Here is a 20,369-nt window from a genome sequence, read left to right on the forward strand (position 1 = left end):
GTAGGCTAAGCTAGAAAAACACTGTTTTCTCAATGTTATCATAAGCCATAGTAGCCACGGCCACGTGTGGCCTATAAAAACATGATCAGCACAACTGATTTTATAGCAAAAAGCATTAAGGGAGACAAACAGCATTATAGTGCGATTAAAGATACATTAAAAAGGGAAGCATAAAAGCTATCATGTTAAGTCTCAGATATAATCCAACAATAAAATAGAGTTTTGAATGGACAGAGATGCAAGGATAAGCCCTTCTGGTTGCAGCATTCCGGGGGAGCACACAGCGGGTACATTGATTGTATCCTTGTTCCCTATTATTTGTTGCTCTGCATATGAAAGGGTTGTGTTTAGCCTCATGACTTGCTTTGGTCTACGGGACATATGCACGAGTGACGTATGCCTCACATCTGAGCAGAAGCTTTAAGAAGCATCCTGTGGTTTAGCCAGGAGCCAGTATGTCTCACAGAGAGGCTGCTCCTGCAGTTCAGGTCCTCGAATGAAGATCCTGGAAAAGAGAGGTAGGCAATATGTGCAGTGATTGAGTAATAAACCTTTATTGTCCTAAGCTACTGGGAGTTGGGTGGTTGTTTGTTCATAACTTAATGAAAACTAATATATAACAATCTCCATATCCTTTTACTATTAACACCTAGAAAAGCTAGTTGAATTGTAACAGACATAATTTTAAATGCATGTGTAAACTCCTCCAGGACCTCTAAATTAAGGGATACTGAAACAAATGATAAGCATTTGAGATAATGCTGCAGCTATAAATAGCAATAGTAAAAAAAGGAGAGAAATGCAACAAATAACCTAAAAAGTCTAGGAAATGACATGGCTAATAAAGCAAGCAAGAAAAAGGGAAATATTAAAATTAAAAGCAGAAATGAACAAATTAAGTAAGGAAGAGCAGAACACTAAATACAAGCACCCAATGACTGTATTTATTTAGTTAAAGCATTTTTAAGATGTTTTAAAAATATATTTATTTTTGAGAGACAGAGACAGACCATGAGTGTGGGAGGGGCAGAGAGAGAAGGAGACTCAGAATCTGAGCTAGGCTCCCGGCTCTGAGCTGTCAGCACGGAGCCCTCCAACATGGAGCTCAAACTCACAAACTGTGAGATCATGACCTGAGCTGAAGTCAGATGCTTAACTGACCGAGCCACCCAGGTGCCCTGTATTTATTCACTTAAAAACTGTTTCTCGAGTGCACCCACTCCCTGTTGTGGTCCTTCTCTCTTACGATTAGTCTTGATTATAAACTATCATGGGTTTAGTGTTCACTTTGAGAAAATTAATAAATTTTTGGTACATTAATACATAACGCTTAATAACAATAAATTAAGGTTACATATAGGAATGATTTAAACTCCAAACAAATGTTAAATGTTTATGCTTCTTTTAAAATTAAACAGGATACATTCTCCAGCAAAAATTCTGCATCTTGACCATAGAGTTGTCATCATCTAAGTCAGTGTTTTTCAGTTGGGGGTTGCAACCCAATGAATCATAAAATTAGTTTAGTGGGTTGCAATTTACACTAAAAAATGGAAGAGAATAGAACTGAAAATATCATGTAGTAAAGATAAGCAATGTTTCACAAATAATTATTTTGAGTTATATAATATTTATGTGAGGGAGTTGTGAAATAAAAATTTCAGGTGGGTTGGAGTCAAAATAATCACAAAAGTGTGAAAGTCACTGACCTAGGCCCTAGTAATCAGAAGTCATGGTCAGTGAGTGCCTGGGTCAATGAGAGCCTGTTGAGATTCTCACTCCTATCTGCCCCCCAACCCCCCACTCACGGTCTCTATCTCAAAGCAATAAACATTTAAAAAACAAAACACAAATTTATTATCTTACAGTTTTGTAGTCAGCAATCAGGCTAAAGTCTCACCTGAAATCAAGGCATTAGTACAGCTGTATTTCTTTCCAGAGGCTCTAAGGGAGACGGTTTCCTTGACTTTTTCAACTTCTAGAGGCTTCCCACGTTTCTTGACTTGTGACCTTCTTCCTCTATCTTCAAAGCATCAACATTGCATCTCCCTCTGACCTTTCTTTCATAGTCTCATCTTTCTCTGATCACAGCTGGGAAAAAGTTGGATTTTAAAGATCTGTGTGATTAGATTGAGCTCACTGGATAATCTAGAATAATCCCCTTATTTCAAGATTCTTAATCACATCTGCAAAGTCCTTCTCACTGTGTGGGGTAACACTTTCACAAGTTCTGGAGGAGGAGGGAGTGGACATCTTTGGGGAGCATTATTCTGCTCACCACAATGGGTATGGATACGCTTCACTGAACAAATGGCACAGCCACACCCGTGCAGATTGCCTGAATGGAGGTGAGTACAGGTGAAATGACGCCTTTGGATCTCTGAATGTTCAGGAAAGAAGGGAAAGTTTAAATTACGCAACCCAATATAACTCAATCCACAGCTTTCACCTCTCCAGTATTATCCTAGGAGGATTACCTGTTAAATGGGTTGATTACTTCAGATCCATAAGAACTGGGAGAAATTGTGCATAAACTTGAGAGGTACCTGACCAAATACTCTTCCTTTGATCACATGTGGAAAATTTAAATGCACATGTACATAAATTTCCTTTATTATTTTTATATTAAGTTTCATGGTTGTATAGTATGTCGTTCATGAAGACAGTGAGTGGCACCAAAAACAAAAGTAGTTCTAGAATCTATTCCAACTTCTATGATTCTAAAACATTTCATAATTCTGAAAGAAGTCTCTAGAACAATATTTCAGATTGGCACCCCACAAAATACAGTCATTATCTTAAGATGTCTCTACTCATATTTATTTACCCTGGCAAGGAGCAAAGTTCATTTTAAAAGCTGATGTTTTAAGTTCCTAAGACTTTAAAAATTTAAATGCATTTTCCTAAAAGTAGAATTTTCAAAACAATCTTTGAAATGATCTATACAGAATTACTCATAGAATATCATCCTGCTCAGCATTGCTCATTGGATGTTTATGCCAACTAACAAAATAGGAATGAACCCGCTTTTGAGTCAGATAAGCCACAATATCCCAGTGAACTCTAACAAAGCATTTTGTGAATCAGAGTGAGGGTGAAGGAAATATGAAGAAATATAAAAAATTCCACATTAGGTACCAACTGATGGCAATGGGAGCCTTTTACAAATAGACATGCATGGGTGGAATATGAAAGGAAGTTAATTTTGGGACATAACTCTATTATGCTGTTTCACTTAGTTATCTAAAAACATGGAAGGATGCTAATTTATGTAGCTTTTATATTTTTGGTGACTCATTTTTCTTTATTATAAAGGAGACTTTACATATAATTAGTAAGCTAAATTTTTTCTTCTTATGAAGCTTATTGGCTCTTGCTTCTCAGACAAAAGAGAAGGTTTTCCTTGTTCTTCTACCTCAACCCTCAATTTCAGACCAAAATGTTTTCTAACTGGAAAGATGGAGTCTTTTTCAAAATACATTCTTGCCTGCCAGGTTAATGTCCGGATACCTGCTCTAGGACCTGTTCTGTCCTGTCCATTCCTTCCTTTTTCAACCATCCTTTGCTCTCTGTCTTGTGCTACTGCCACCTTAATAAGCCGAAAGAGCAAGATTTCTCAGGAAATAAATGAAGAGTGATTAGTCCCATATACCTATTGAATCCTTTCAGAAGTCATTGTCTACCAAATGTAAATGATTACAAATGATTAGCATCTACTTAACTGATATTATCATGCCAGTTATCTTTCTTCTTTTCATGGTTTTTAAATTTTATTTTGAGAGAGAGAGGAGTGAAAATTTTTAAAACTTTTTCTAAGTTTATTTGAGAGAGAGTGGGCAAGTTGGGGAGGGGCAGAGAGCGAGGGAGAGAGCATCCAAGCAGGCTCCACACTTAGCGCAGAGCCTGCCTAATGCAGGGCTGGAACTCATGAACCATGAGATCATGACCTAAGCCAAAATCAAAAGCCAGATGCTTAACTGACTGAGCCACCCAGGCACCCCACGTGCCAATTATCTTTCTGTTGACACAATGCCACACTCTCCCTTCTATAGTCTATAATTTCAGGGGCTGGATGCCTATAATTCCATTCCCCAAATTCTTTACCAACTGGCTTCCAGTCAGGTTTAGTCCATGGCAGTCACTGATGGGAGAAAAGAATAAGCCATTCTCGTCTGGTACCAGTGGTAGAAGTATCTCAATGGTCACGTGGTGCCCCCTCTCTGAAGGGTGGAATTCTGCACGGGCTATATGGTAACCTTCCAAAAGCAAATGCAAGCCGGAAGGCTCCAGCCTGAGCCAAGCAGTGGTAGCAGCTTTCTCATCTTAGGTAACAGTCTCTTCTTTCCCTCCCTCTCTCTTCTAGCCCTTCCAACACTTTTGTAACCATTTGCCAGAATTAAATCCCCTTCTGTTTGAACTATGTACAGTGGTTTCTGTTTTCCTGACTGGACTGATTATATACCAAACTATTCCCTAAACTACCAGAGCTTTGGGAAATCAAGATGTTTGTTTTGAAGTGAAAATAGTATAACATTTCTCTGGAAATCACTCCTCTCCACAAACTCTTATCAGGTAAACTTTATGCGCTTCTTATTTCTAAGCACCAGGAAGCTCCACCCAAAAGCAATGGCTCATGGAGTTTGACTGAGTCTTGTTTCAGGGGTACAAGTGAAGAAACCCAGTGTGTGGTTTGGACACTCTGAACAGTGGCTATGAACAAATGAAAGTCCTTGGCCAATGGGCAATATAACAGCTATTGCTCTGTTCAAAGATACTACAGACTGAGGTTTCAGGTTCTGGGAGTTCCTTGAAAATTCAATGAGAGTATTTTGTAATTTGCAAGTGGGGGACAAAGTTGGTCAGGCAATAGAAGGGTTAGGTGTCCAACTGAAGTTGGAGTGGTGGTGTAGGGTCTGTCCTACCTAGTTTTTCATCTGACAAATGTGCCCAGTAGGACCCTCTCAAAGTCTATTTACAGACTTGGTTTCACAAATCAGGATTTCAGATGGGAAACCCCAAAAGGGGTGGGGTTAATTAGGATTAGATTTCTTATGGTGGTTAAGGTCAGATTGCCTGTCGCTGCCACAATTTCTGGACTCCCCAAATTCTCCACTTCAAGACCAGATGATGCATTATCTGGGTGAATCTTTACTTAATTTTATTCAATGCTGTATTTTCCCACAAGGTTTGTTTTTGCTCATCACTATATTCTCAGGGCATACAAAGTGCTACATATATTCATTCATTCCATGCTTCATTCATTCAGTTAATATTAAATGCCTATTTTATTGCCAACAGGTCAACATAACAATAACCTCTTCAAAAGCTTCAGAAGTTTATGGCAACAAATTTTGAACACTCTTATGGTGATTTTTTTCTCTACAAAATCTCCCCTATGCATCCTTGACTGTCTAAACAGAAATTGCTGTTTCTAATTTTTTAATATTTACTTATTCTTGAGTGAGAGAGAGAGATGGAGAGAATGAGTGGGGGAGGGGCAGAGAGAGACACAGAATCTGAGGCAGGCTCCAGGCTCTGAGCTGCCAGCACAGAGCCCAATGCAGGGCTTGAACTCATGAACCGTTAGATCATAACCTGAACTGAAGTCGAACGCTTAACTGACTGAGCCACCCAGATGCCCCCAGAAATTGCTGTTTCTAAATTGATTTACAGATATTCTGGAGTGTGATTTGCTTTTGTCTTTGCAAGAGTCTTCTGTCTATATGTGCTAGGCCAATGCTTCCAACCCCAGTAAACCTTAAACTTTAATAAACATGACATGAATTATGAAACAATTAGGTACTACTTTTGATTAAGAAAATAAACAACCCAGGGACACCTGAGTGACTCAGTCGGTTAAGTGACTGACTACTCTTGGTTTCAGCTCAGGTCATGATCTCATGGTTTGTGAGTTCGAGCCCCATGTGGGGCTCTCCACTGACAGTGTAGAGCCTGCTTGGCGTTCTCCCTCTCTTCCTCTTTCTCTGTCCCTCCCCTCTACTTTCTCTCAAAGTAAGTAAACATTAAAAAAAAGACAACAAAGAAGCTTCCATTTTGGGGAGAGGAATATAGAATAATTTATAAGTTTGGTAAGATGCTTGAAATAAGGTAAATATATAAAAGTGGAATAACATTCATATGCACCAACAATACTCAGTTTGAAATATATATTTAAAAAGGAATCCTGATTTACAATACCAGCAGACATGAATATATGTTAATGAATTTTAATGAAAATTATATCACTAATATGAAGAGAACTAGAAGATTTTCCTGAAAGATATTAAGTACAGGAAAAGTGTTACTATATTTTAGAAGACTAATAATTTAATACCAGCTAAATAATATACTTTAAATTATTAGGCAAAGCCCCAATAAAAATATTTCTGGAAGAACTTGACAAAATAATTCTGAAAAAAATCTTTTCTAATTAAAAAAAATTTTTTTGAGAGAGAGAGAGCACATGTACACAAGCAGGGGAGAGGTACAGAGTGGGAGAGAGAAGGAATCTTAAGCTGGGCATGGAACCCGATGTGTGGTTCGATCCCATGACCCTGGGATCATGACCTGAGCTGCTATCAAGAGTAGGACGCTCAACTGACTCATTCTGGAGCCCCAATATAATTCTGAAATTTACCTGAAAGAATAAGCAGGCGAAAATAGCTAGTATTGTTAGCCATCCTAAAAACAGATAAAAAGAATTCTCATGTTTTATATATTATTTCCTGTGTTCACATTATTTTGTTAGCAAAATTTTTCCTATGAAACAACGCAAACTTAAATTTTATATCATAAATTGTGAGTTGGTGGGGCTCAAGGGAATAAAATTATATTTTGTCAAAATGCTAGTCTAATCTCAGTCACTGGTCTCAGTGAGGTGTAGCATCATTTCTGCTCCCTCCTGAAGAGTTTGTTACCTCTGTCACCTCTCTTAGAGATGGCCTCTACCGTCAGGCTCAGCATTTTTACAGAAACCTGAGTCCTTAAGGAACCATGCTATCCAATATTTTAATGCTTTCAATATCCGGATTCCAAGGGTGCCTGGGTGGCTCAGTTGGTTAAGTGGCTGACTTCAGCTCAGGTCATGATCTCACAGTTTGTGAGTCTGAACCCTGGGTTGGGCTCTGTGCTCAGAGCCTGGAGCCTGCTTCGGATTCTGTGTCTCCCTCTCTCTCTCTCTGCCCCTCCCCTGCTCATACTCTGTCTGTCTCTCTCTCAAAAATAAAGAAACATTTAAACAAACTAAAAAAATATCTGGATTCCAGTCATAGGTAATTTCATTTAAAATTAGCGTTTAGTTTTTTATATGTAAGCAGCTACCATTATTCTCAACTGCTGAAGATTATGACTTGCATAATGAATTAATTTATTAACTGATGAAGCGTCAGCTTCAAATGAATGGTTGTTCCAACCTCTCCAAAAATAGTACTTTCCAATCTTTTAATTGAAAGATAATTCGCTGAAAGAATCCCTTGATCCTATTAGGTCATTTGAAACCATTAAGCTTTTCAAATACACGTTCAAATTACTCCTACAGAAATACAGAAAACAACACAAGCCAGTACTGCTACAGTCATGTAATCACCAAATCTTAAAATTTTAATAACAATGGAGCTAGATGTGGAGACTACTCGTAAAACTGGTGTATACCGGTGCACATTTTTAGCAAGTTTAAAGTGTAATTACGGTAATGGATTCAGTAAAATGGTTTCATCTTTGAAAAGGAATTCAATGATATGGCTACAATTTCCATACTAAAGTGCCAATTCTATTCTTAAGTTCTCATTTAATTTTTTTTTTTACCAACTCTTCTTGATCATTTTTTTACCCATGCCCAGTTTATTGATATAATTATCCATCTTTATACATGTCATATCCTTGTTCATGTCAGTATTTGAATCAAATTGCTTTATTTAAGGAAACTAACAAAAATTCATAAGTTTAGATGTGAAATTACAAATACACCTAATGGCAGAGCTCAAAGCATGTAGACAAAGGGAAGCAACAATAGCGAAATGCCAGTGAGAGGAAAAACAGATACTTCTTAGAATGGCAAAAGGTATCTTAGACAGAGAAAAGTATTAAACTCAGTTTTTAAAATACAAGCATAAATGCAGAGACTGATACTGATTTTGAGTTGTCTAATACTGGCATGTGAGATTTATTTATGCATAATAAGAAAACATGGTGAAAACATTTTGGGTTCTTATTGTATCCATACTGATTAAATTTCATACTTTGAATCTGTGTTGTCTAATATGGTAGCCACTAGCCACAGGTGGCTACTTAAATTTAAATTAATTACAATTAAATAAAAATAAAAATCCAATTCCTCATCAGCACTAGCCACATTTCAAGCCCTCAGAGCCACCGTGGACACAGAGATACACTGCGCACACAGAAATAGAACACTTCCGTCACGCCAGAAAGTTCTGTCAAACAATGCTGTGATCCATGATGAGGAAAGTCATAATGAAGCTTTATCAGTATTATTCATCTGGAAATTTACCACAACTACTTTTTTATTATCCAAGCCATGACTTACTTCCAGATGCACGTTAAACAACTAAATAAAATATGAATCAAATTCTTTATTGCTGTCCATCCTCAACCAAGAAAGACTTCCTTGTCATATTATTACCTACCAGTACTTAAGAAATGCAATAGCTTTTTGTGAAAACTATATAGGCAGCAACTTTTGACTTGGTATAACATTTCAGATGCTGAATCACTAGGTAGAATTTTATTCTTTCCATGATTGAGCAGAACAGCTGAGAAAAATAAAGGATTTTGTCTGCTTTATGTAATAGTATAACCCATAGCACACCCAGACAGAGAGATAATCTTTTATAATGGGTTTGGCAGGCATTTCCTTAACATGTTGGGGTGGGGAAAAAACCTTTATTATAGCTCTTTAAGATTCTGAGTTGCAAAAACATCTCTACTGTAATAAAAGCATTTCTTTATTTTCATTTTTAAATTTTAAAAATAGCATTCTTCCCAGAGCTGCCTTAGGAACATAATAATAATAAAATAGATAAAAGTCATTATATATTTATTCTGGAACATAAAACACAGAAAATGATTGGATGTTATCCAATTCTTTTATGAGCTAAACATAACTCTAACACTATAATCCAATAAAGATATGACCCACCAAACATTTACAGACAAAACTTACTTATGAATATTAGGCATAAAAAGCTGACAATGTCAGGAAACATTAATAAAATAACCACATAAATTGATTCAATAAGAAAAAATCATACGATTTTCTCAGTAGATGCTGAGAAGCCACTAGATGACATCAGCACCCACTTATAATCTTTTATTATTATTATTATTAATTTTATTTTTGAGAGAGAAAGAGCAGGAGTAGGAGAGGGGCAGAGGAAGAGGGAGAGAGAGAATCTTAAGTAGGCTTCACACCCAGTGTGAAAGCCTCACAAACATGAGATCATAACCTGAGCCAAAATCAGGCATTCCAACAGTCATTTATACTCTTAACAAAAACATATTATATACAATTAAAATAAACATGAATATTCCAAATTATACCTAGTAAAGCTATATTATTACTATTAAATTTTTACATTTTTATGTCATTTTTAGCTAATATAATGAAGCATGAAATAGAAATAAAAGAAATAAACAGCAGAAAGGTAAATATAAGAATTTTATGATATTTTTCAGATTATATAATTGCATAGCAAGAAAATTAGAAAGAACTAATTCATAGCTATTTTTAATAAAAGAAAACAGAAATTCAATATTTAATCTCCAAAAATCAATATATTTCTATAAAATCATCCAGTTAGAATATATATAAAATAGGCCCACCCCCAACTAAAATTCTTAATGAGTGATATGCATGATCTTTATAAGGAAAACTGCCACCCTTATTAAGAGATACAAATGGAGACCTAAATAGTGGAGAAAGCATCATATTCTTTCATGAGAAAAATAAGTATCATAAAGATCTTGATTTTTTTCAAATTAACCTATGGTTTTGATGCAATTCCAATTACGACATTATTTTTGGAGGTCTTAAGAATGATAACAACAGTTATAGGGAAAAAAAGAAAACAAAAGATGTTTTTATCTGGTAATAAAATATATCACATAATAAACCACATTACTATCAGATAATTAAATACATTACTGTAGTTTAAAACAATGCCCCTGACTTCAATACTAATAGGAAACCAAGTTCTCTCAAGACCTCTAGGTCATCCTGGAGCTGGATCTTGGTAGGCGTAGATTTCTTCCTTTCCTTTTTTCTTTTCCCATGGTCTGCCACCTGGTGGCTTGAATCAGTAACTTGGTTTCCACAGAGGCAGAACACCGAGGGTTGGCTCTTGCTGCTGAGCCACAGATTTAGAAGTAAGTGCCTGGGTCAAAGGGCACTAAATGACATTAGTGTAATTTAAAAGCACTCCAATGTGAAATGACATGGTGTCTGAGTTTGCTAAAAATGTTAGTTACTGTTCAAGCATGGTGCTTCTTTTGTGTGTATTTGCAAATGTGTACAATAAAAAGTTAAAACCAGAAACAAAACAAAAAATCATTGTTCTCATGAATATAAATGGCTGGTTAATATATGAAAGAATCCTCAATCTCATTAACAATAAAATGGGCAGGGGCGCCTGGGTGGCTTAGTCGGTTGAACCTCTGGCTCTTGAATTTGGCTCAGTCATGATCTCAAAGTTTGTGGGACTGAGTCCCATGTTGGGCTCTGTACTGAGAGCATGGATCCTGCTGGGGATTCTCGCTCTCCTTCTCTCTCTAACCTTCCCCTGCTTGTGCCTTTAATTTGTTTCTCAAAATAATAAGCATTTAAAAAAATTAGGCAAATTAAAACAAGTAAATACCTTTTTTTTTTTTTACCTTTCAGATTAAAAACACTAAGACACTAATAGTTTTTAGTGTTGAAAAGGTGTGGAAAAATAAATACATAATCTTTTGGTGACAGTATCAGTTGATATTGCCTTTTGCAGGGCAATTAGTGATGATGCAGGTAATAATGATGGAAAATTTTAATGTTCCAAAAATGTTTCATATCATTACACCTGGAATTCCACTTTTCTGTCATGAAACTACTCAGGCATTCTTATGCAGAAATAATGTACACTAATGTTCACTGTAGCATTGTTTATAAGAGTAAAATATTGGGCATGAGCATAAACAAGATACTCATTAAACAGAGGCATATCTATATAATGGAATACTATGTATCCATTTAAAAGACAATCTATTGTATTAATATTGAAAGATATCCTTGGAAAATGAAGTAAAAGATGCTGTATAAATGGGAATGGTCTCATTTTGGTTGAAGAAGAAAATATATGTGTTAACATGTGCATTTAAAAAATCTGGAAGTAACTGGGTGGCTTAATCTGTTAAGTGTATGACTTTGGCTCTGGTCATGATCTCGTGGCTCATAGGTTTGATCCCCATGTTGGGCTCTGTGCTGACAGCTCAGAGCCTGGAGCCTGCTTTAGATTCTGTGTCTCCCTCTCTCTCTGCCCCTTCCCCGCTCACACTCTGTCTCTCTCTCTCTCTCTCTCTCTCAAAAATCAATAAACATTAAAAAGAATTTTTTTTAGAAATCTGGAGACCAATGAGCACACAATTACAGTAGTTTTCTTTAGGTGGTAGGAAAAATAGGAGACTTTCACTTTCTTCATTGTATAATTCTATGATGTTTCCGTTTTTTCAATGCACATATATTACTTTTCCAAAAGAAAAAGCAATAAAGACAAACTTTTAAAATGAATAAATAGGGGTGCCTGGGTGGCTCAGTCGATTAAGCATCCGGTTCAACTCAGGTCAGATCTCACGGTTCGTGAGTTTGAGCCCCGCATCAGGTTGACTGCTTACAGCTAGCTCAGAGCCTGGAGCCTGCTTCGGATTCTGTGCCTCCTTCTCTCTCTGACTCTCCCCTGCTCCCACTGTCTCTCTATTCTCTCAAAAATAAATAAAAACATTTAAAAATGTTTAAAATAAAATGAATAAATAAAAGAGTGTTTCCCTGCCAAACTTAAGAAATGTTCTATTACTATGCCCAATTCCCTACTGCCTCCCACCTCAGCAAGGTTCCCAGATAGGATGGTTCTGCCTATTCTGAAGATGGAAGAGGCTTTTATTGCCCTTTCTTGTTTGAGTCTTGATCTCAATAACCTTGGTTCCAAATAGGATTCTCAAAGTTATCTTTACAGTTTCTCCCATAATATTCTAAAAGGTAATAGAGTAAACAGGATGCTCAGTGCCTTCCTTATAATGGGAGAAGACCAAACTATCAAGTTTATAAGACCCCAGCTAGGGGCTTCCACAGTGGGTGCACAAGATGATCCACTGGCACCCAGGAGAAAGCATTAGAATTTCAACCCATATATTTTTATTTCACCCTTTGTTTATTTCAAGTTTAAAAAAATTATATAATTGTTTATATTCACATATGTATATGTACATGAATGTAGTTCCTTAGTAAATATATATTTTCATATTAAGGGAGAGTATCTAGACATTTTTTACTGAGGGACTGGTCAAAATATTTTTGACAATCTGGCCAAGAAATTTAGAGGTCATTCTAGGCTGCAGCTGCTTTTTAAGAGAATGAAAAAGAAATATAAGGTGCATAAATACATGTTCTATGAAATTAGTCATCCTCCCCAAAGCCAATAATAGTTAGAAGAAAAGAAAACAGAAAAATAGATGAAAAACACATGGAAGACAAATGCAAGAGTCAGATTAGTAGTTAATGAAAGGTAGAAGGAAAGAGAAGAAGGAAAAACACATAGGAAAATTATCTACACACGTACAAATGAAACAGTGAAAAAAAACCCATAATGAATAAAGAGAAGTGAAAAAAAAGAAAAGCTACAAAAAGACCCTGAACATTTAGAGATGAAAAGAAGCAAGCTATCATGACCTTGGAATTTAGAATGTACCATATCCAGAGCCCTTTATTCTCAGTATTGAGCACAGTGGTTGGTACATAGTATGCACTCAATAAATAAAGGATTCAAATCTATGCCATTTTACACCAAATGACTATGTTTAGCCATGATTTGGAAAGTCATTGCATTTATTTGCTGTTTTTTTTTATTTTTATTTATTTATTTATTTATTTATTTTTATTTATTTTTTTTTTTTGGTAGGCTTCATGCCCTGTGTAGAGCCCAATGTGGGGCTGGAATTCATGACTGTGAGATCAAGACCTGAGCTGAGATCAAGAGTCGGACACTCAACCAACTGAGACACCCAGAACTCCCTTTGTGCTATTTTAAATCAAGAATCAAGATGCTGAATATTTTATAGATTATGAGGAATAGAAAACAAATGACATTGGAAAGAAAATTTAAAATCTGTGATTCTACACCTGCGAATGTAATAAAAAATCTAGGATTCATTGGAGAATTTGAAGATATGGTGGGTAATTATTTATTTGCCAACTCAAGGGAAACCTCCTCCACTCCCTTTGCTGTTACACAGACCAAATAATCAAGAAAAGATATTTGCAAAGAACCTATAATTTAGAACTTCTAAAAAGTCTTTCTATAGCCAGGATAAAAGCAATTTATAAGATTAAAGCAGTGACCTTTCTTTTCCCTCTCTTTACTTGAAAGCTGGAATAATACCATTTGGAGTAGCAATTAGGTAGTTCATTAGTGATGTTTTAGATGTTTGATAAATTACATATGAAGATGACACTTCTATTGCATGGGTATTTTTAAGCCTATTGCTAATAATAACCTAAAACCACTTGATCTGCATTGCAAGCATGATTTGTTAATATTTTTTTAAAAACCCGCAAAACTCTGCTATACCTTTACTCTCACTCTCAAGGGCAGAAAAAAACCATGGATTATTCTTAGGGAAATATTAGGCACTATATATGCAGATCATCATTCACATATTCATCTACTATGCACTGTGGGTCTCTTAGCAGCATATTGGTGTTGGTGATGCATTTGTGAGATTTAAAAGCCTGCTTCCTACAGAATTCACAGTCATTTCTCTGGTTATACTCTGATTGGATTAGCAATCTCCAAAATGTCTGGGATATATTTTTGCTTGTGTATGGACATGTAGACTCATGGATGTAAAACAATAAAAAGGTTAAGAATTACCATGACTATTGCAGAATGCACAATACTTTCTCTTAAGAAAATCTTCATAGGTATAGATGTCTTTAAAAACTGCATGCTATGTGATTTAGCAATTCTTGTAGAAGTTCATCTTCACAAAATGATAATTAGGTGCAAAGCCTTAGTTACAAGGATGCTCACTGTAGAATTATTTTTTAGCGCAAGCAACAGCCTAGATCAATATGGGATTGTTCCAGTAACCGATGTTATGTTTACACAGTGCGAAAGTAGTAAGTATAGACTGAATTGTGATGGTATCAGGAGGTGGGCCTTTGGCAGGTGATTAGGTCATGAGGGTGAAGCCCTCATGAATGGGATTAGTTCTCTTAGAAAAGGCATCTGAAGAGAGCCCCCTTTCTCCCACCTGTGGGGGCACATCACAAACACCATTATCTATAAACCAAGGAGTGGGCTTTCACCAAACACACCAAATCTGCTGACTACTTGACTCTGGATTTCCCAGCCTGAGGACCTGTGAAAAATAAATTTCTGTTGCTTATAATCTTTGGTGTTCTGTGATAGCCGAAGCTAAGACACTAGATAACATTAAAAAGAATCATGTGGAAATATTTTCATTGATATGGTAAAATTTCTGTGATAAATTATAATGTGAAAGTTGGAAGGTACCTTGTTGCTGAAGTACCAAGTACAGGGAAGTGTAAGTCCTGACTTTGCTCTGACCCTGGGCAAGAAACTCAACTTCCAAAAATATCAGTTTTCACACCTGTTGTGAGTTGAATTGTGTCCTTCCAAAATTCATATGTTGAAGTCCTAACCCCCTACCTAAGAATTTGACTGTATTCAGAGATAGGGCCTTTAAATGGGTTAATTAAGTTAAAATGAGGTCATTGGCATGGAGCCCTAATCCAATATGATTACAAAGAGAAGGAAAAACCTTTTCCTCTACCGTCTTAGGTTTAGTAGTTGGGTGAATTAAACTGACAAAAGAATAACAGGAGAGAAGGCATACAATTTTATTAATACTTTAATAACAGAATAATAATTAACAGAAGGTGATAAACTGGAGAAGTGACTAGAAAAGGAAAGGAGGTTTGGGCTTTTAGAGCGCATTAATTGTGTAAAAGTGACTGGGAAATATGTGTGGGGATGATTTCCTAATGTAAGATATGGGTTATTTTAGTAAAGTCTGTTTGTGCAAACTCATCTCAGCATTAACTCCTCCTCTCCAGTGATAAGAGTCCTCTCCTCACCTCCCCTCTTCCTGGTATGGGGAGAGTACCTTTCTCATGGGAAATTTATGCCCTGCTTTTTGGCAGATGGTGAGAGAGCAGAGTTCTCACTTGCCTTTAGCTCAAAATAATCAATATCCTGAATGTGGCATATTTTGGGATATTATATTCGGACTCCCCTTCAACTGATGCCCGTATAATAAAAGGAAAGTTAGGTACAGATGGTAAAGAGGAAGACCATGTGGACACAATAAGAAGGCAGCATCCAGGACCCAAGGAGAGAGGACTTAAAAGAAAGCAACCCCGCTGACACCTTGATCTCAGACTTCCAGTCTCGAGAACTCTAAGAAAATAAAATTCCATCATCTAAGCCACCCAGTCTGTCGTACTTTGTTGCAGGAATCCTAGCAGTCCTACAAGATGGGGAAAATCTTAATATCGTCTTTTCTTAGATTTCAAAGTTGCACTGATCGCTTCTCGGCCTTTTGGCTAAGATCACGCGTAGTATCTGTTCCCGTCAGCTTAATATCTGACGCGTCCTCTATTGGGGGACAGTATAGTAGGTGAATTTTTAGAGCCGGGAGCTGGACTAGGAGCTTGCTCCGTCCACTCCGCGCATCGCCCTGGTATTGCAGTGCTTCCAGGAGCGGTGCCCCTCCCCTTCTCTCGCCGGCGGGTCTCCCAAAGGTAGACGCAGGTCTTTGCTGGTCTTTGCTCTCCGTCCTGTGTATCCTTTCTTGAAGGACCGCCGCGCTTCCGCGCTTCCGGAAAAGGCTTCTTTGCTTCCCGTCGCCTCTCAGTCTAGTCCTCTTGAGGGCGGCGGCTCTCTTTTGCTTCCGTCTCTTACAAGTTTGGGGCCTGTGTGGTTCCCAGTCGCTCTGACCTAGTCCACATCCAGCATCCCACTCCCCCATCACCTTCTCCCTTCCCTTTGATACCTGACCCCAGTGGAAAAAAAAAAAAAAAAAGAAAAAAGAAAAAGTTGCACTGAGTCAAACAGATGTAAATCCCTTCGCAGAGTACAAAGCACTACACAAATGTGAGTAGTTGTTACTCATATCATCCCTGAAAAACCGTCGAGAACACAGTCATCTTGTTAAGACTGGACTTTGTGATTCCTTTGTAAGGCAGAGGCTCCGTTCCCAAATAGATGATGGAAAGAAGCAGATTTCAGCAGAACTGCAGGGAAGAACACAAATGACTTGGCAGTGAAAGGAGAAAGGCAAAATAAAAAGAATTGTTTCTTACCCCCACATTGCAAGTGGTTAAAAAAAGAAAACTAGAATGTACAAGATAAGAATAGCTAATACGTGTTAAGAATTTACTAACTACCAAGCATGGTCCCAAGAGTTTTTTATTTTTATTTTTCAGAGAGGGAGAGAGCACGAGCAGGGTACAGGGGCAGAGAGAGAAAGAGAGAATCCCAAGCAGGCTCCGCACTCAGCACGGGGCCTGACACAGAGCTTGATCCCATGACTCTGGGATCATGACTTGAGCTGAAATCAAGAGTTGGATGCTTGATCAACTGAGCTCTCCAGGCATCCCCAAGTGCTTTTTATATGTGCTCTATAAGTAAACCGCTATCGACCCTAGGGTAAAGTACTATAGATGTGTGTGTATGTGTATTGTGTTGGGGGGTGTATACATATGTCTGTGTGTGTGTGAAGAGTGTATATATATATGTATGTGTATATGTGTTATCTATTTTGGTCTCTTTTCTTACAAAGCATGTCTTCAGTATGAAAATCTGTTCATATGTAGTAGATAAAAAGTAATAAAACTGTCAAAATAAAAAGTTGTGATTTTTCAAGAGATGACTATGCTTTGCACTGCTATTAACCATGAAAAACACTCCCTGACTGAGCAAAGTGGCCTGTGGTAAAATGCACAACACACAACAAATATTCACATCGTCTTTTTTTAAAAAACATATTTGTTTGTTTATTTAGAGAGCGAGTGAGTGGCGGAGGGGCAGAGACATAGGGAGAGAGAGAGAATCTCAGGCAGGCTCTGCACTTTCAACGCAGAGCCTGATGCAGGGCTTGAACTCACAAACCATGACATCATGGCCTGAGCCGAAATCAAGAGTTGGATGCTTAACTGACTGAGCCACCCAGGTGCCCCTACATCATCTTCTAGTTCTTACTCCAGTGCATCCACATGAGTTGCCCTGAGTATATGCACTGTTCTTTTGAGTTTGTGTTATTTCATGATGAACACATTGAATTTATTTTGTTAAGCTGTATAAGCATACTGTCTATAAGAATCCCAACTAGTGAATGAAAAGCCTTATGCTGTAAAGTGAAAGTTGAAATAATAACATGTTTTGAAATAAGTGAAGGCCTGAAGAAATCCTCCCCACCCACATTCAGGAATAATGCTGAGAAAATAAACGAAAGGAGAGCCTGTGCATCCCAGTCAGTGTCTGCTTCTAGTGAAATGGGATAGAACTGAGAAGAGGATGAAGATGAAGGCTCTGATGCCAAGTAATGCCAAGTGCAGCTGAATAGCACTCTGTGGCCTCTGGCTCATTAGAAACCATACAAGCAGCTTCTTTATGAAAAGAGGGAACTGGCAGAACAAAAGTGGGATTTCTATTTTAAGCTGGTTTAGAAAACAGAAAAAGAGAATAATAACCACCACAGAAAGCCTTGTCTGGTGTCACAATAGTTTAGGCTAAGAATGATGATATCCTTCTTTCCTTTTTACCTCGACTCAGTAATTAAAAAACCACAACACTCTATCACACCCATTTCCAGCAAGCGGTGTTTGGAACATGGCTATCCACTTAAAAAAATAATTAACTTATAGCCTCCATTTAAAGCCTACCCGAAAAATAGAAAACTTCTATACAGCAAAATGCACAATGAACTAAATGAAAAGACAAATGACATACATGTCATTGCAACATGTGTCAAAGGATATGAAAAGCTATAGATCAATAATAGATAAAAAAGAATATCCCAATAAGAAATGGTCAAAGGATATGGAAAGATAACCTGGGAACAAACACAAAGGCTATTCAATGTCAAACAATGATCAATTTCACACTTAAAAATGGAAATTAAAATTATGTTTTTCAAAATATTTTAAAAAGAAGTTCAGTACTTTTCCATTTGGGAATTTATTCAAAGGAAATAATGAGCTTCAGATTAAAAAATATATGTGATGTACATTACAGAACTGTTTATGAGTTTAAAAATTGAAATAATTTAATCTACTAGTTGGGGGCTCAGTTGGTTAAATGGCCAGCTTCAGCTCAGGTCATGATCTCACGGTTCGTGGGTTTGAGCCCCACGTCGGGCTTTGTGCTGACAGCTAGCTCAGAGCCTGGAGCCTGATTCACATTCTGTACCTCCCTCTCTCTGACCCTTCTCTATTCCCACTGTCTCTCTCTGTCTCTCAAAAATAAAGAACATAAAAAAAAATTTAATCTACTAGTTGAAGATGAGTCAAGTAAGTCAAGACATATTAATTCTGCTGGAATCTACCCCCTAGAATAGTCCATAAAACCAACAGTTCTTGGTGACACGAAGATATTTATTTCAGCAGTTTGTAAGGAAAAAATGGTTGAGTACACCCACTTCAGGGAGGGAGAAAAAGAAAAAGACTGAACAGTAATCCTCAGATCTCTGCATACACTAAGATATTGTGTGTGCGCCTATATATACAGAAGCTAAAAATAGATGAAATGATAGTATACAGAATACTATGCAGCTGCAAAGAAAGGAGTTCTGTATTTTTACAAGAAAATGGACTTCATAGTGAAAAAAGTTCCATGACTGTACATATAATATGATCCCATTTATGTAAATATATTAAAAAGAAAGCCACAGGCCACAAATGGTGTCACTCAGGTTAAGTCCCAAGTCTGTAAACCAAGACTTAAACTGTCGTTTCAGTCCCTTAGAAATGTAACCTCTAACCAGTCAACATGGGAATTTCTTGGTCAGCATTGGGAAATTTACTGATACATCCTTTCTGTTCCACTTAGGAGGGTGACCTTGCCTCAAACGATGAATTCTTTGCTAACAATTTCCTTTTTTCTACTCTCTACCTTAAAAACCTTTAATTTCCTATTGCCCTTTGAAGCTCTCCTCTACTTGCCAAATGGAATGCTGCCTGATTCATGAATATAGCCAATTAGATCTTTAAATTTTACTGTAACGATATATAAGGTTGTTTGAAGATATTTTGGGACGCCAAGCACTTGGGAAATGATCTTTGAAGACCCATTCCATAATGGACTCTAATGTAAAATTTGAGTTGGTGTTATGTGACATAAGACTTGGATATGCAGGGACAGCTGGGTGGCTCAGTCATTAAGCAAGGGACGAGTTCCTGAGTTCCGCCCCCTTCTAGCTCTCCGCTAGGAGTACAGTCACTTCAGATCCTCTGTACCTCTCTGCGCCTCTCCTGCTCACACTCTCAATAATGAGAAAACATTTAAGGAAAAAAAAAGATTTGGTTATGCAAACATTTATGTAAATGAATATTAACTTCCATTTTGCCCTTGAAAATCTCCTGTTCTAGTCTTTTCCATCTACGCATGAAAGGTTTAACGGCCCTCTTGGAGCCCTGAGCTCCAGAAAGAGACAAGATAGAGCCAGGGCTACCTTGCTTATCTTTGTATTTTCAAACAACCCTTTAATTACAAACGCTCTGGGCCAGTGGGTATGAAAATGGGTGGCAGTGAGGCGCTAGGTACACAACAGTGAATCGAAGCCATCGAAGCCCTTACAGAGGGAAGACTACTCACTGCGCGTACCCCACTGCACCATTTCTAAGCCTGAGCTCCCACGCAGTTCTAGGAAAAGAGAACGTCGAGATTCCTGCTATGGACTCCAGCCAATGGCTCCACTTTTGCTCTCAGCCCTAGCAACTCCGGGCCAATGGGCGGAAGGCTATCTTTTGATCTACTGTCCTTTCCCAGCCAATTGAAAACGTTGTTCAAACTCCCTTCTCTGTGACCAGCAGGCTCCAGGGAAGCTGGCTTCACTTCCGGGAGGCTGTCAGGGGCGGCTGCGCG

The 20,369-nt window shown here is 37.6% G+C and overlaps 1 long non-coding RNA gene and 1 other non-coding gene across 2 annotated transcripts; one reads left to right on the forward strand and one right to left on the reverse strand.

Moving 5' to 3' along the window:
- Nucleotides 1-180: 180 nt before the first annotated feature.
- LOC115289834 lies at nucleotides 181-20,341 on the reverse strand. Its single transcript, XR_003907826.1, has 3 exons — nucleotides 20,100-20,341; nucleotides 1,901-2,091; nucleotides 181-505 (listed from the first exon to the last, which is right to left on the reverse strand). It is a non-coding gene; the product is annotated as an uncharacterized LOC115289834 (long non-coding RNA).
- LOC115290998 lies at nucleotides 15,810-16,000 on the forward strand. The gene has a single exon (XR_003908358.1). It is a non-coding gene; the product is annotated as a U2 spliceosomal RNA (small nuclear RNA).
- Nucleotides 20,342-20,369: the final 28 nt, after the last annotated feature.

Source organism: Suricata suricatta, chromosome 4 (assembly GCF_006229205.1).
Source record: "Suricata suricatta isolate VVHF042 chromosome 4, meerkat_22Aug2017_6uvM2_HiC, whole genome shotgun sequence".
NCBI classification, from domain to species: Eukaryota; Metazoa; Chordata; class Mammalia; order Carnivora; family Herpestidae; genus Suricata; species Suricata suricatta.